Source organism: Myotis brandtii, unplaced genomic scaffold, assembly GCF_000412655.1.
Source record: "Myotis brandtii unplaced genomic scaffold, ASM41265v1 scaffold1086, whole genome shotgun sequence".
NCBI lineage: Eukaryota > Metazoa > Chordata > Mammalia > Chiroptera > Vespertilionidae > Myotis > Myotis brandtii.
In genome coordinates, this window is record NW_005353696.1 from 359,370 (window position 1) to 377,690 (window position 18,321).

Consider the following 18,321-nt stretch of genomic DNA (forward strand, 5'->3'; position numbering starts at 1 on the left):
GGATCCGGCCCGTTTGGAATGAATAAAACTAAAAAAAAAAAAACCGTACCCTTTTTTTTAATGATGTTTACTTTGAATTTATATTAGTTCACACAAACACTCCATCCATGCTTTTGTTCCGGCCCTCCGGTCCAGTTTAAGAACCCATTGTGGCCCTCGAGTCAAAAAGTTTGCCCACCCCTGGTCTAACCGCTATGCTGTACATCTGAAATGGAAACGAAATAATACTGAATGTCAACTGTACTTTAGAAACAAAATAGCCCGGGTGGTGTGGCTCAGGAGCATCGACCTATGAACCAAGAGGTCACCAGTTCGATCCAGGTCAGGGCACATGCCCGGGTTGTGGGCTTGATTCCCAGCAGGGGGTGTGCAGGAGGCAGCTGATGGATGTTTCTCTCTCTTTCCCTTCCTCTCTTTCTAAAACATCAATAAAAATATGTATTTTTTTAAATATATTTAATTGAATTTTTACCGAGAAGAAGGGAGAGGAATAGAGAGAGTTAGAAACATCGATGAGAGAGATCGATCAGCTGCCTCCTGCACGCCCCCCAATAGGGATGTGCCTGCAACCAAGGCACACACCCTTGACCGGAATCGAACCTGGGACCCTTCAGTCCGCAGGCCGACGCTCCATCCACTGAGCCAAACCGGTTTGGCAAAACATGTATTTTTTAAAAGTATAACAAAGTAAGCACAGATAAAAGTGGAAAGGAAAGAAAGTTTTTACTAGGGGAGACCACTGCCTGTAACTGTCATCACGGCAACCATTGGAAAGCTCCGGGGCAGGGAGGCAGCTCCTCCTGAGACATCAGGCCACGGAGCAAGTCCGCTGTGCGGCAAACACCCGTCCTCCCCGAACAGAACTCTGCTGTTGAAGCAAACACCATCGGAGGCCTGGGCTCCAGCTGGAAACAAAGCGGGCTGGTTCCTGACATGCCACACTCAGGGCCGAAATGCCTCACTTATTCAACTTTTCTCAGTGTGTCCAGGCAGGCAGATCACCGTGTGAATCAGGCTCTGTCATCACCCGCTAGGGCGGTGCTTTGAACCGTCAATGTGCGCAGGAATTGCCCGTGGGTCCTGTGCAAATGCAGGTTCTGGTCCAGGGGTTCTGGTCTGAGCCTGAGACTGCGTTTCTAGGAGGCTCGTCAGCGACGCTGGCGTGCTGTCCACGGACCGCAGGCTGAGTACACAGTGGTAAACACTTACTCTCTCCTTCCCCTCTCCCTTGGATTCCCTTGCAAGGCCCACTGACAGAGGCCGAAACAACTGAATCCAAGACACTCTTTTTACGGAAAACAAGACTTTGCCCTCCATCGTCAGGTAATTAAACCCCAGCAATCAGCAGAGAGTCTTCCCTGGGTGTCCTTAGCTAGCTGATCAGATCGGAAACTTCTACTTGAACAAACGCGTAATGTTCTCCTCCTTTTATCCTCCCTCTCCTTCACTGATCCACTCCCACGGAGGCAGAAGTCCCTGCAAAGGACCACTGCTAACAGGTAAGCTTCTGGCTTCTACATGAGGTGAGTAATTCCAAAATTACTGAACATTTTCCATCGCAACCTTTTTTTTTTTTTTTTTTTTTTGTAAAGAGGCTAATCCACAGGCAACCCTGGTGGCTTGGCCGGGAAAGTACGGATATTTTATCAGGGATTACTCGCGGTGCCGGCTTCTGTAACAAGCAGCCCCTGGGAATTCCTCTCCAGGGCCCAATCCCTCCACTCTCAGGCAGAGGGCTCTCACATTACACTAGGGGTCCTCAAACTTTTTAAACAGGGGGCCAGTTCACTGTCCCTCAGACCGTTGGAGGGCCGGACTATAGTTTAAAAAAAAACTATGAACAAATTCCTATGCACACTGCACATATCTTATTTTGAAGTAAAAAAACAAAACGGGAACAAATACAATATTTGTATTTGCATGTGGCCCGCGGGTCATAGTTTGAGGACCCCTGCATTACACATTTGACCGAATTGCTCCTGCAGAATATATAACTGACATTTTCTACCTACAGATAATTCACATGAGAATGGAACTTGAGTTATAAAATTCCCCTCTCGACCCTTAACTTCTGAGCGATTTTAGTTCATCCCAATTCATTTTTATAACAGGTATGTACTTCTTTCTTAGTTTGCTTCCAAAGTGTAAGAAGCAAAGTGGTGAGATTGTTAAAAAAAACAACAACAAACAAACAAACAAAAAAACACTATTTCTCTAGGACAAGGATCCCAGGGCATGTGTGAGAAAGGCCTACTTCTCCTTTCTCGAGGACCCTAAGATGACCGGAAGGAGATGGTATGGTGGGAAGGCAGCTGGACTAATTCCCAGACTGCTTCCCTCGGGGATCCTGTAAAACCAGGGGGAGGACCCAGCAGAAAAGAAGAGATGAGGGTGCAGTGGCAATAACTGCTTTGGAGAGGAGATGTACGAGCTCAATCTAGGAGACCACACCCCCCTGTTGGCGGACTCTGCAGAGACCACGGAATCATCACTGGGTTAGAGTAAATCTACTGAGAAGGATAAAGGTGTCAAGAAGCGACAGACCAGCTACCTATGAAGGCACGTGGCAGGGAGCAGACAGGCATGTTCTGTGCTGCTCTTCTGACTTGAACCCAGAGGTCAAACAGAAAAGGAGAAGGATTTGCCATAATGTAAGGAAATACTTTCTAACAAAATATACTTTTAGCCACCGAACTATTTTTTTAACCAAGCAGTGAGCGCCATCCCTGCTGAGATTGCCTCCTCCTACCCTGCCCCTCGCCAGCCTCTGTACCTCACACCCACACTAGCTGCGTGCCATTCCCTGAGGATGGTCCATGGCGCTCCGCTCCTGGGCACTGGGCCTGGAGGGTCCTCTGTGACCCTGTCTCCTTCCTTCAGGGCACTTCACACCCCTCTGCCCGTGCCGCCTTCCTCTGCTGCACATGCTCTGACTGCGAGGCCTGTGTGAGGGCAGGGTCAGGGGGTACTTGTAAGTGCAGGCAGAGGGGAGGAGGGAAGTGAAGGGAGAGATGATGCCTGGATTATCGCCTGTGTATACGGTAGAAGGAATTCCAATACTGGGAAGAAGTTAGTTTGAATGAATGTACTCTATGTAAAAAGGTAAGAATTACTGTGGCCTTCAATAGGGTTTATCATCTTATGTGTGTTTTAGGTATCATTTTATGTATGTAACAATCTATTGTTAACAGCTAACTGCTTTGAAATAGTCCCAGAATACTTCGTTTGATGTATATAAGTACACATATATGCACATGTTGTTTAATAATAAAAGTAATTTCCCCAAATAAGTTTGAGCGTCCTCCCCCCGCCCCCCACGGATGACTGTGAACACATTCCCACCCTACAGACACCTCCCACAGCCTGCTTCCTGCGGTCCCACTTTCTCTCCGAGCTGCTGCCCTGGTGGTGACAAGGTGCTTTCTGGGCCCTGCAGGTGCCACTGCCCACCCAGGCGGCTGTGGGAGAGGCCTGACCAAGAGGCCACAGCCTCCGGGCAGAGGGTGGTGGGGCCTTTTGCATATAAAACTGCCACCCGCTTCCCTATTACAGAGGGGAGCACAGTGGCTCTCCTCCATGACGAGACGGGTAGAGTCTGGGAGTGAAGGGAGGTCTGTATTTCACATCACGAGGCCCTGAGCACAGCCACACAGAGCTGCACAGGACAAGCAGCAAACATGCTGAGAACAGGATGTCTGGTGGTTACCCTAGATCAGAGGCTGTTTGTATAATTTTCAAAACAAAATCTTCTTTCCTTTTAATCTTGCCAGTTCTTCCATGTATTTGAGCAGTGAGTTCTGCTGCCTCCAAAGTTCCCGTCGGCCAGGAGGGAGAAGGCGGCTTCTTGGGAAAGCCCCATCCAGATTCTAACTCCAGAGCAAAGGCCCCCAAATACCAGCCTCCCACCTGGAAGCCAGGCCACTTCCTACAAAGAACGCACCCAACACCCACCAGCCTGGCGTCCCCAGTCCTTCCCTAATGGGAGAAGGAAGCAGAGGGAAAGGCGTGTCCCCGAGAGCTCGCCTGCAGAGCACCCCGAGGGGCCGGTGGAAAGTGAAGGGAGTCAAGTGACCTTTAAGCTTAGCTCTGGCCGAGGATGTGTCCCTGGGCTGCAAAGCCCTCTCTCCACCCACCCCAGGCCGCTTCCCACAGGATGGACCCGACACACGCCTGTTCTCACACTCAGAACACACCTGCTCTCACGAGAGGACTTAACCAGGACAGTGGGATTAAATGTTCAATAGGCTGAAAAGAAAAACATGAAACAAGCCAGGAACCAGGAACCGAAGGCCACACAGACCACGTGTCCTGACGTGGCTGGCATGTGCCCCAGGAACAGGCCACTAAGCCTCTCTGCAGGGTGTACTGAGCCACCCTCACCCACCTCCTCAGGACGCACACCTGTAGCACACCCCGTGCAAAGGCGGGGGCCAAGGGGCAGGGGTCTCCTCGAGTCCCCAAACAAGAACCACAGCAACCCCAGGACATTTCCCGAGGCCTTGCCACAGACTTTGAAACTTGTGATCCATGCAGGCAGCCTGTGGCTCATCATCGCATCCGTGTGCTGCCACACTGGGCCTGGGAGAAGCCTGCCAGTGCAATGCCAAGGGACAAATAAAGGGCCAAACTTTAGAAAACAAAGGAACAAGTGGGAAGAGGGCATGGGGGGTGTCCCCCTGGGGTCGGGAAAAGGAGAGAGAATAAACATTTTTCAAAAGTGAAAATATTGTTTCTCTAGAAGGAGAAAGGAAAGAAACGACGGGGAGACACTGGCCAGCACAGCCTCCTTCCTGCAAGAACGGAGAGTGCACAGGGGCCTGGGCGTGTGCTTGCCTCCACTCCCGCCCACCCACGGATCCTGGGGCAAACAAATTCTTGGCTGAGCAGGTATGTGTGGGAGGCCTGATTTATTTTCCAACTATTAAAGCGTTGCCCAGAACTACTTAATCAGAAATGTTCAAGGTCAGACATTCAAATATGGTGCTCTAGCCTTACAAAATAAATAACTCTGGGGTCTGCGGGGCAGGAGGGTGGGGAGTGTGAGGAGGGGGGGAGAGGAATTAAGCATCCTTTTTTTTAAAATCTAGCTTCTTACCCACTCTTACTTTATATCTACTACATATTCTCAGAAAAACTGACAAACTGGAAAAACACTAATAGCTACTTGTAATCTAATGCTTACTCTGTGGCAGGCACCATTCTAAACACTGTATTATATATTAACTTGTTTGTCCCTCAGTAATCCTTCGAGGTGGGTACTATTATTACATGAAATCATCTCTATTTACAGATGCGCAGAGAGGTGAAGTGACTTGCCCACTGACCAACAGCACCCAGCAGCCTGTATCTGCACTATGCCGCACCCCCTCTCTGGGATTAGAAAAGCAAAATTGCAACAAGAGCTCTTTTCTGTTACAGGATATCTAATTGATTTTCCCGGTACAGTAGAGTTTTCTTTAAGCCACTTTCCTGGGGAGAATATTATCAGAGCCAGTCCCCACCACAAAGTACAGATAGGACAGTACCAACCCTGCTGCTTAAAAGGCCATATAAGCTGGAAAATTCCCAAGGCTCAAACCACAATTCCCCTCACACACAGCCTGATTAGAGAGGCAGTTCTAGGAAAAGCTTTGATCCCTGCTGAAACGTACGAGCTCTGGGAGGTGCACATTGAATGCTGTTATCAGTTTGTAGGTAAAGTTACACTGTTATCTTTTTAAAATACAGTTTAATGATAAGACCTGTAGGGGGTTTCCAGGTACTCGATTCACCTGTCCAGTTCTGACTTGCTCCCCTGCTGGGTGCCTCGAACTCTCCAGGACCTGGCTCGCAACCAGGTGCTCAGTATGCCCGCGTGGGTGGACACATGAGGGATGAGTGGCTATCATTCTTACAGAGCCCAGGCTTAGGGTAAATTTATGATGCACGTAGGTATTAAAGGCGCAGCCAAGTTAGGCAAAATATCGCTGGAAAGGCCTAAATTTGAGCAAGTTAAATCGCTGTCTCCTGGGAGTAACTCTGGAAAAAAACACAACTCAGCCATGTTTAAATATTTGAGAATGGTCCCTTTTAGAGATTAATGAAGTACTTTTTTAAATGCATATAGAGCTCATTTATTAATGAAGAAGGTAATCTGCTTAAGAGAATAGTGTCAGCTACATTATTTTTCCCTAAAAGTATATGCTCTCAAAAGCTAAAGTGGCCTAGAACATCACTTCTTCTCCCTAAGAGTCTCATATCCAAGTCCTCTATGCCCGTAGGACCGCCCCACGTAAGTCTCCTCTTCCAGGAAGTCCTCCCTGATTTTCTGTCCAGAAGAGGTCACTCCTCCATCTGTACTCAAAGGAAGTCTGTCCTTTCTTTGTGCACATGAACTCACTTTCTGAGTTATCGTTTTTTCCTCATCTACACTACCGAGTTGTCCCCAAATGTATCTCTGTATTCCCCAGGAAACCAAACATTTTTCCTAACACAAATCAAGCATCCAGTCAATATCAGACTACTGTTTTTAAAAAGACTCGTATGGAAGTACTCCAAGGATACCACCACCATCTGTTTCTAATGTTTAAATGTATTTTAGATATTTTTATAAACTGTAATTATTTTATAAATGACACCGAAATGGCATATGTGCAAACTTCCCACCTGTTGCAGATACTCTGTACCCAGTGCCAACGACTCAGTCTGGGAGATCTAGGCAGTCCCCACGGTGGACTCATTCTGCACCTCTTGGACTTCTTATAAGTGCGATACCGAAGGGAAGCGGCAGCCCCGCCTCAGCCTGTGAAAAATACTGGTGTGCACGGTCTGCTCTCGTGAGGTCGGTCAGCAAGCACACGGATACAAGGCCACTCCTGAGAGGGCTCCCACTGAGTGCCAGGCGAGGCTCGGGGGCATCTGGATGGCCTTGCTTTCATCACAGTAGAAAGTCCTTTGTGATAATATCCTCCTTGAGAGAGGGTAAATATTTATTCTAAGAATTAGATATTTCCTGTATGAGTCTAGATTTATGATAAGGAATGTGAGCAATTGTTTCCATAAGGTTAGTTAGTTACAGGGTTACCGTTTTGAAACAAATATTCCCTCCCTTAGACTGGCTGCACTGAGAAATATCCTGGGATTCTAAGGCAACTTCCTTAAAAACAAAACTAAAACTAAAACTCTTGTTACCATTTCCAAGTAATTACCTACATTGGGCTTTAAAATATGATGCATTTAAGGCAAAGTATATAATTTTATTAAACACAGAAGTTGGTAATATGAATATAGCTATTAGAGTTACTATCAACACCTGATTTAAGATTTTAATGTCTTTGTAACTGTCTCATTGTTCTTATTCTTCAGTAAGCATTATAAATGTAAACTTCAAACATTTTATACAAGTAAAATGTTACTGTATCTGTTTTATATGGTAGATTTCATCCAAGATTTCACTTGATGAAAGGATTTCCTGTCCCCCAAAAGTCTGAAAAATCAGTCTCTGATTTACGAATACGTGTATGGACCAGCTGCACTGGCCCCCCGTGAGCTTTAGTAACATGGATTCCTGGGCCCCTTTCTCAGTAATTCCTTTCCGACAGACATGGAATGGAGGTTTAGAATCTGGTTTTAGGATTAAAAAACAACAACTAAACCAAGTAAAGGAAACCACTGATCTAATCAACATGACCATCTTCAGAGAATTCTTGGTCAAATGCTTTGATAAAATCAAGACAAAACCTGCCGACAACATACCCTTCATGTGTGAACTCTTCACAAAAGGAAACATTAGTTTTGCATTGTTTGTCCTCCAGTGAACTCTCGTTGGGCCTATCCCATATACTTTTCTAATAGTTCAGAAACAACCTACTGAACATTTCTCTCCAGAGAGCACTTGGCTTCCAGAATCTCTTGCTTTATTTAAAATTTGGACAAAGGTTGTTTGTCTCCTGTATTGCACCCCTTTTAAGTTCTACGTGATTTTTCAAAGGGAGTCGGCATTGGGGGTCTTTGGAGAGAGTAATTTGAAAGCTCCTTCAGCAAACTGGAGGCTTTGAGAACCATTCCTTTCGACCAGTAGTCACTGGGTATCTCCCCACACTCAGCTACACTTCCAGGGGGACGGCTGCAGCTCTGCACTCTTTTCAATAAAAATAAAAAATAAAAAAGGTTTTTTCTTGCTTAAAAAGACTGGAAGTAACACAGCAGTTGAGCAGAAGCACAGATTTTTGACATGGAAGGTGGAATGCAACTACTCCACGCTGATTTTTTCAGGTAAGGGAAACGCACGGAAGAAACATCCTCAAGGTGGAACCGTCGTTGGCCATGTGAGAGCTCAGCAACCACATTTCCAGGGTTTGGTTACAAAGAGCCAGCTAACTGAGTTCACATGCAGATTCTTCCACTCGCTCATTCTATGCTCTGGGCCAGATCCCATAAACCACAACGCCCTTACATGTAAAAATGGACTATGTCATGTGAATGGTTATGCGAATTAAAATGAAGATACCTAATGGTCTTCCAGAATGGTATCTGACTCCAAGGAAGCACGCAACACACGTTAGCAGTAGTTGCAAATAGCTTTGTTTCTTGCTGGTGTTTTAGAACAGAAGAGAATTCACTGGGTCTGGGGTGGACCAACCTGCAGACCTCTGAGTGTTCATGGTGAAGACCAAAGGAGTGAAGGTGCTGGGAGCCCTCAGAGCTATGGGTGTGAAGGTTGTGGCCTTGAAAATGGGAGTTACTCAACCCCTGGGGCTGATTTCCCCAACACTGAGAGGGGAAGAGCTGCTGGCCCATGAAGGGCAAAGCCCTGACCCTCACAGCTGCTGGGGTTGGGACCCGATGCAGGTGGCTGGCAGCTTCTCCTGGGGATGCTGGTGGACACATGGTCTCGGGGAATTCTGCTAAGACCCCTGGGTGAGCTGGCCATAGTGGGGCAGAGCCGCTGACCGAGACTCCCTCAGGAGCACGCTTTCCTCCCAGGAGGCGAGGAGTGCCAGCAATGACAGAGAGTAAATTTCCCACCCCCTGAGAAGGAGGAATCCTCACCAGATTTCATCTGATTTAGAAAAATGATTTCCATCAGGTTCCGCCTCAGGTTACACAGCTTGGATTCAAATCCAAGTTGGTGTGTCTGATCCCAAAGCCCTCACTCCTGTTACCCACACTGCCTGTTCAAAACCTGCGTTCCACGGGGTTCCACAGGCTCTGTCTTCTTAGGTGGAAATTAGCACCTAATTTTCCAATCAAATATACTGTCTAACTGAAAAACAATTTTTTTTGGTAGGGCTGTCCGAATGGCCTGGATCTACGGGGCTGCACTTACTATGCTTCCCTCTGCAAAGGGAGACTGGGAGAAAGAATATACTGTGAAAAACCTGCATAAAAAGCAATGCACGTCGGGTTTCTAGAGGTATGTTTAAACCCAGAATGAGAAACAGAGGCCTGGAGAAATGAATGCACCAGAGTAAAGTTAAGAAAGTTTCCCTGGTTCCGATCCAGTCCTGGGGGTGGCGCGGGCAGCCAGTCAGTTATGTTGGTAGAGACACACTGTTCCCAACGTGGCAAACAGCTGGAAGAACAGAGCGTCTGGCCCTCCATATACCTGGGCTTTGAAGGAGGATCTGATATAAGCAGAAGTCCTGGTCGATAGCCAGATATGAGGGGTTTGATAAGACATCTCTGATGGATTAATGAATTTGACGTAACCCAAATAACTTTGGTTTTCAAGTTATACTGTTAGTGAATTCAAGATGTTCTACTGAGAAATGAGACATGGTTGCCGCGAGGTAGTCTTGCAGCAAGTGAAGGAGACGAGGACTCCTCTCTAAGCTCTTTCTCCCCGCAGGGAGGCTCAGCCATTGGTGGTGCACACACTCTGGTTCATTACATGCTGATTTCGTCTTTGCAGCTGGCTACACTTACCAGGCTGGGTTCCTGTCGATCTCAGCCTGTTTGCAGCTGGTCTCCAAAATACTGTGCTACTGTGCTACAGGCTAACATTTATCAAGAATAGCGTTTATAAGAATGGCCCAGACCTTGAGACCCTTGTCCCCTCTCACAGAACCACTAGCAGAGGCCAGATTTACACAAATGACTTTACGCCATATACCAAAGGAAACAGTTTAAATTAACGTATTTCCTAGTTGTGAAATACATGGCTTGAGCATATGTGAAAAGATGCCAAAAGGATTTCTATTTGTCCTGCTGATGGTCAATGACAAAAGTGAAAATCCACGTACCAAGCTGTGTGGGAATTAAGCAGGTTTACCTCAGAGGCTTAGTGAGGATGGAGACCATGGAAGGGTTAAGTTTCCTAGAGCTGGTTGGAGACCAGCATCACCGCATCACCGGGAGCTTGCCACAAATGAAGAGCCCTAGGCACCATCCCAGAGCCACTGAATCAGAACCTGCAGGTTAATAAGATCCCCAGGATCTGCCTGCACGTTCAAGTCTGGGAAGTACCACACTTAAGTACAATCAGAAGGCTATACCTAAGTGCTATTTTCGGTTCTGTAACTGTAATCATCTATCAGATCTTTCTCATAAATTAAAATGTTCCTTAAATATGTCAAGAGAAAGGCTATTACACGCCTTGGAAATGACCTGATATTCACCAATCTGTAAAAGCCTGACTTCCACATGCGTGTGCCACATCCAATGTTTTTCTTGATGACGCTTTGTTTTCATTTTTGTTTCTAATTGTCCTCAAATGATAGCAACTCCTAGGACTTTATAAAATCTAAACTGAAAAAAAAAGGACAATTTTAAAAATTCCTTTTTACCTCTTACCGTCCTTTCTCCTCTGTAGCAATTCATTAATAGTATGCTAATTCTTAAATTTATTAATAAAGAGTTGTAGATGACTACAATTTGCAAAACAAACTTTTATAATAAAATCACATCCTCTTAAATTGTCTCAAGTTTCTTTCAATTCATCTGTGGTTTAATTTATATTTCTGAGCCTGATCTTAGGGCAAAGGATGAATTTTATTTTCTCCAGTGTCACACACTCAGGGAGGCTACAAGGGAAGGGAAGAATACTTATGGTTCACAATTTAGGTAATACTTATATAGATACCTGCAAAAATAATCAGTATACCTTATCAAAACAAAAGTTAAGAAAGCCTGAATTACAGGAAATATCTTTTCTTCCAAGTTTAAAACTAATTTTCGATCATGTTTGAGTGTGTACAGTTTGGGGAGACCAATTGAATTATCAAAATAAATAAAAATGTAAATAAGTAAATGAAGATTACAAAAACAGTAAGGGGATCATTTGAATGCAAATTAACCTTAAAAAGTAGTTACATCAGTGAAGCATTGTGAACTGTTCTGCATTAAATACTTAAATCACTCATTCAATGAAAATATTTGTGTATCCCTATATGCCAGCATGGCATATTATTTTAGTGGTCCCGGTGAATGTGCCTTCTGGTAGTCACAACCTGTGTCATGCCCTCCCACACCAATTCTGGGCTGGACCCATGGGATGTTAGCAGGCATGATGCTAGCAGAAGCCTGATAAGCACTTGCATATTGGACTTTCCGAACATCTATTGATATTCAGCTGCCATATATGGAGGACCAAGCAAGCCAGGTAGAAAGAGAGATCAAAACTTCTCAGCTGACCCCATCAAGGTGATGGGCGTAAGAGTGAAGCTATCTTGGATATCCCAGCCCCAGCCACCATCTTGCTGCAACCACTCTAGATAAGCAGAGAGAACAGCAGGAGAGCCACCCAGCTGAGCCCCAGCCAACTCACAGACTCATGAGCAAATAAAAGGAGAGTTGTGTTAATCCAATAAGTTGTCAGATGGTTTGTTACATAGTAATAGGTTAACTAAAAAAAAAAAAAACTACTAAGAACTATAGCTGGTTTAGAATGCAAGAGACTTATTTATTTTCTGCTTTCTGTCACAGAGTTACAAAAGATAAGCTCATATTTAAAAGAACATTTAGTAAATTCAGATAGAAAGTGTCAAATGATTGAATAAATGGTCTTACTGATAAAAAAAATTAGTCTTTTCTCTATAAATATAGAAGTGGGAATGAAATACCACTAAGGCAAAAGCAACAAGAATATCATTGAAATCAAAGACGTTAAAGTCAGTTTTAAATGCTAAAAGCATTTAAAGCATAGAAGTTAGAAACATTCCACAATCAGGTAAAGTAAACCTAGAATTGAGCTAAAGGTTTGATACCTATTTGAGCCCAGAAAATTGTACTCAGGTTTCTATTCCAGATCTTCTGCAACTGGAAAGAAGGAAAAGATGGGAGGATGGAGGGAGGGAAGGAGGTCCTGCAAAACCAGAAAATGTGTTCATCCGGGAGTTCCAAAAGAGTTGAAATATGAATTAAATGAAGGGAATGATTATAATCTACCTGAAACAATGCTGTCTTTCACATTACTGAATAATTTTGTATTTATTATCTTTTATCAAACTCACAGTAACTTTTAAGGCAGAGATCTTTTTTTATTAAGAGAGACAGAGAGAGAAACATCAATGTGAGAGAAACATTGATTGGTTACCTAACTTCCTAACGTTCATACCCAGACCTGGACTGAACCCACAACCTGCGCAGGTGCCCTGACCAGGAATTGAACCGGTGACCTTCCGGAGCACTCAGGACACAGCTCAATCAACTGAGCCATACCGGCCAGGGCTAAGGCAGAGATGCTTAATTTGAGAGGAGGAGGTTCACAGACCCCTCTAAGAATAATAACAAAACAAAAAAAGTAAGGGCCCCAGAAACACAGAACTACACATATAGTTTTCGGGAAGACCATCTATGAATTACATGTTAGGAATGTATGTTCTCTAGTAAAATAGGCATTATTAGCTTAATTTCACTGATGAGTAAGCTCAAGTATTCAGACACTGAGTGACCTAAGATTACAAATTAGTGACTGACAGGTCCAACAGAACTTCAGAGGTCATACCACTCAACTCTGTCTATGACTCTCTTTACAACCAAAATAGGACTGCGGAGCCAGAGGGAAACAATTTCTTCCCAGTTTCCTGTTTAAACAGGGCAAGAAATGTGGAGGCACATGAAGGTGGAGGAAAGAAAGATGAATGGCCAGAGAAGACCAGCCCTTCCCTGCCCACAGCATCAGTAATGTGGCCACTGGAACCTCATTCATGTAAGATACACCAGACATCCACCAATTCCAAAGTTCCTAACTTGGAATGCAATTTCTGTTAACTCTGTTTCTATACAGAATTTATCATCTATTTCACGGCTCTAGTGTAGACAGGCGTAGCGTCCTCTCTTGTGCCCCTACCCAGCTTCCACAGGTCCTCCCGGGAGCAGCAGAGCTAACCGTGGCTCAGGCAAGGAGAGGGATGGACAACTCGACTGTGCTCCAACCACCCTCAGCACTTCTCCGAAGGACTTCAGTATATTCCTGTGTGTGGGGGCTCAGTGGCTGTCCTCACGGTGAAGGTTCCCAACCTCTGAGTGGAGTATACACCTTATTCCATTATTAATCCGGCAGTCTGAGCCTAGGTCTTCGTTCCAATTGGCATCACTAATGTGAATTTTACAGGGTGCAGACTGGAGATTAAGTCCACACTCAAATTTGGATGGTATAATGCCCAAAACGCATACAACAGTTTTTGGGGACGGTCTAATGTTATTTGCTTTCTCTTATTCCCTATGTACTTCAAAGCACTTAGCAAAATCTGTATACAGAAAGGATGTTTCTGTGTTTGACTGTTTCACCATTCGGTTGAAAATCTTCCAGCTGACATATCTTTAGGGATGGTTACCAAGTTGATTTTCCCCTTTCTCCACATCCATGGAAACACACCCAACCCAGTGCTACAGACCATCACTGCAGATGGAGAGCTGGTGAGGTTGCTGCCAAATTATTCTATCATTTCCAATGTCCCTGGTGGCAACTACCACACTTGGACCACAAAGATTAGGCCACCTGAGAGCATATACAGGCACTTGGCAAGTTTCTAAAATACCTAGTGGCAGATCAGAGGATTACCCATCTCCAATCTCAATCCTTGATCAGAAACTTCTATTGTACAATAAGGTCATTTTTTAAAAAGACCAACAAATCTTTAAAAATATTTATCTGCCTCTCTAGCCTCCAGCTCCACCCAGTCAAGCCCTACCCATTATTCTACTTTCTGCACAACTGCCACCTTTTGCATCAAAATTTCCAAAAAAAACCCAAACAAATTAATTCTTTCTCTGGGAGAAAGAAGTGCACTCCCATGGCACTCTATCTCTATTGCCCCACCAGCACCGTCCTTTTCTACCTTGTATGGTTGTATTTCTTTCCAATCTCAATCCTTGATCAGAAACTTCTATTGTACAATAAGGTCATTTTTTAAAAAGACCAACAAATCTTTAAAAATATTTATCTGCCTCTCTAGCCTCCAGCTCCACCCAGTCAAGCCCTTACCCATTATCTACTTTCTGCACAACTGCCACCTTTTGCATCAAAATTTCCCAAAAAACACACAAATTAATTCTTTCTCTGGGAGAAAGAAGTGCACTCCCATGGCACTCTATCTCTATTGCCCCACCAGCACCGTCCTTTTCTACCTTGTATGGTTGTATTTCTTTTTAAGCACCATGAGTACAGGAACTGTGTGGTTTTGTCTTTCCTTTAGCCTAGCATCTTGCACATACAACATGTGTGTGTGTCCTGGGAGGGCATATGGATACGTACCAAGATTTACGGAGCAGTTATTATGCCCCAGGCACTGTGTTTTACCTACACTACTGCTTTTTATCTTTACAACATCTCTATCAAGTACCACCCCCATTTTGCAGATTAGAAAACTGAAATTTAGAGGAGTTATGGCTTGGCCAAACTTACAAAGCTAGTAAATAGCAGAACTGGATTTCAAGTTTTAAAGCCAGCTCTAACTGATTCTAAAAGCCAAAGCACTTATAGAGTTAATATTCAATAAATCATTTAGTGAACAGCAATTCTATGCAAGGACTGTACTGAGGAGCTACTGGGAAAGAGAATGCTTTAAATTCAACAACTATACTACAAAGTAGTGACAAGCCCAAGACAAGAGTTTGTATAAATGCTAAGGATGTTCAGAGAGGTATGACATCCCCTTTTTTTTTTTTTTTTTGGAGGTGGGTGGGTGAGTGGAGAGGTTGAGAGTAGAATTAAAATAATCATGAAAAAGAGTTAATAATGTTAAAGATTAAACTGGACTCACCCTAATATTCTTCCTAAAGCAGAAAAGCAAACTAACTAATTACATTGTATCCTTGACAGATTCCGCTACTTGTTTTTTATGTTTTAATATTAATTCTGGAAGCATTCAATAAATATTTAATGATGAAGAAAGAACAGGAAAAGGGGTGTGGGGTTTGTAGTATTCCTCAGAACATTTCACTCAAGCATACTGTTCCTCAGGCTGGTTTTATAACGGTCATGAACAAGCATTCATGAGGTGGTTTGTGCTCTCTACCAGCCCAAAGCACTATCATACCAGCTCACATCACTGTCATACCAGCCCACACCACTGTCATACCAGTTTGCTTCCCAAAACTAAGTGCAAATGTATTTTAATCTATTTATCTGCACATCAAGTGATTTTTCTTTGGAAAATAGCTTTGTGTGACAATGCATCAGATCCACTTCTACAGGAAAACAGTGCTCCTCTGATAAATGTGTTAGCAGACAAAATGAGCCAGCTGTAGAAACCTTGAGCAATGAAACCGTTTCCTCCTTTCCTGGTTGTTCTTTTGAAAAGACAACCTGTCACAGTGAGACTTTTTTAATAACAGCATCTATTCTCGTGACAAATGTTTGCCACTGGTGGGGGCAGAAGGAATAAAAAGGCAAAGAAAGCAGAAAAGAGAAGCAGACGCCATCTGCTGACAAAAGGGAGAAGGACGAAATCTGAGGTGAGCACCACTTCCTGTGTTTGCAGAAACGCTATAAATCAGCTTTTCATTCACCCTCATGAAATAGTTTTATTATGGAAATATGTGGAATAAGTTTTTAACTTTTGTATATTTCATGTCCTGAAAACTACTATTACTACTAAATCAAGTAATAGAGACCACCATTCTCCAAGTGCAGACTATTTTAGGCATTAGAGTATTACACCGAATGAAACCGAAATATCCCAGTGATATCTTTCAGCAGGGCCAGGCAGAGCCCGCTAAGGGCTGATTTCTTTGGCTAGAAGCAGTCATCTAAGGTTTGAACAAACCTGGGACAGGAGAAGACGACAGAATACTTTAAAGGATGATGATCCTTTATAACCCAAAGGTTGCTACTTTTTTTGATCTTCAAAAAAACTGTGCCCCTAATTAGTTTGATCTTTATTATCCACAAATAGGATATTGGCCATTACTACTGATTACAAGCTAGCCAAGCTTCACCATCACTCATTCTGTATTACAGAAAAGGCATGAAATCTTATTATGAGCTTATACCAGGGGTCCTCAAACTACGGCCCGCAGGACAAATATTGTATTTGTTCCCGTTTTGTTTTTTTACTTCAAAATAAGATATGTGCAGTGTGCATAGGAATTTGTTCATAGTTTATTTTAAAACTATAGTCCCGCCCCCCAAACGTCTGAGGGACAGTGAACTGGCCCCCTGTTTAAAAAGTTTGAGGACCCCTGGCTTATACTGTTTGTATGTGCAGCACCTAAAGGGCACAGCCTCCAGTGCACATCACGTGTTTCAGAGCTGGAGAGGGTGCCCGGAAGTTCTTACTTCACACTACCCGAGGCTTGCTAGTTTACCACACTGATACTCTCGGGCATTTAACCTACAAAAAGACATTGTTTTCCTTGCTTTATTCTGTCTATACACTATTTGATTGTTTTGCATTAAATAGATTTAAGGTTTGTATTTTGTTACCTAATTATGATGTTTTGTTTATAATTATGGTCTTAAAACTCTTGGTGTGGGATAGCTGCAAAAGAGCTAAAAAAATTTTAAAAAATTAAAAAGTGGACGAAGAGCCGTGCTCTAGAGAACATAATATCTTCTTAGGTCATGCTACAGTGACTATGCCACTCCTTGAAGCAATTATGTCGCATTTCTAAGTGAATGTGGTGCTGTGTTAGTACAAATGGATGTCAGGGTGAAGGCTCAGGATCACTAAAATTTTTCCCATTGGGATTATTTAATTACTGATGACTTTTAGGAACCTGTCCTACAAAGGTTTTTCAGGAATAAATGACCCATGTAATGCTGGGGCCCATTTATAAAACATCTTGGGAATTTTTTCAAATGTGGATAGAACCTAGTATATTTTCACAGAAGAAAAATACACTCGGGGCCTGGTGATCTATGCCACTGCCACGCTGCAGAAAAGTAGGCCTTCATGCACCGAGCCATTTAAATTGTTCTAATGGAGGGTGTCTCAAAGGTTGAAGGGCATGGTTCCAGTCACATTTACAAAAAAGGTCCTTTCTTTATGAGAAGACACAAGTGTGACATAGCACACTGAACTAGCCATCAGAAAAACCTGATTCTTAGTCCCCGTCCTAACACTGGCAACCTGGATTTTCACCCCTGCCTCTCAGCTCATCCTCTACAAAGGGAGAAGCCTGATGTTCTCCCCAAGTCCTTCCAGCCCTGACTTTCTATCAACCCCATTTGCCATTAAATACACGCACACGCACACGCACACGCACACGCACACACACCATCTATTCGGCCTGCGTAGAATTTAGACAGTGTCATCTCTGAAGACAATTTAGGATTACAGGCTTCAAAAAGAAAAAAAAATGGTCTCAGCTCAAACCACTATTCAGAATTTAGTGTTCATCAATCTTGTGATGTCTCCAAATTTTTATACTTACTTTTGCAACCATAAAAGTTAAATGGCGGTGCCTTCCTGACCTTGTCTCTATGCCTGTGTTCCAAAGTTTCTCTAGACCATATACTTGGAAGTAGAGAGGTTGGATGTAGGGTTTGCTCAGATTAAACCTTACTATATAACCTCACTCCTACATCACTCGCCCAGAACAGCTTCTTGAGTTGGAATCTACTCTTAATCCCAATTCCTGTTGGTTTCTAATCCACTTATAGTTTTGCCCTTGACACTCAGCCCAGCTTTTACCACACGGCTTTGCCTCCCCCTGTGATGAAAGTTCCTTAGGTGACGGGACTGACCGGCAGACCCTGAACAGGATGAATGATTACTCTGCCACATATTTCTGTGAAAGAGAGGGCTAAGGGACTACTTGTCTATAGCCACCAAGTAGCCTCGTTTGCCTGCCTCCTTAGGCTTTTACTGTAACAACAACTTAAACTAAAATGAACTATTAGATACTATCAGCCGGGTAAGCAGCCTTGAGAAAACATATGTGTCCTTTAAGCAA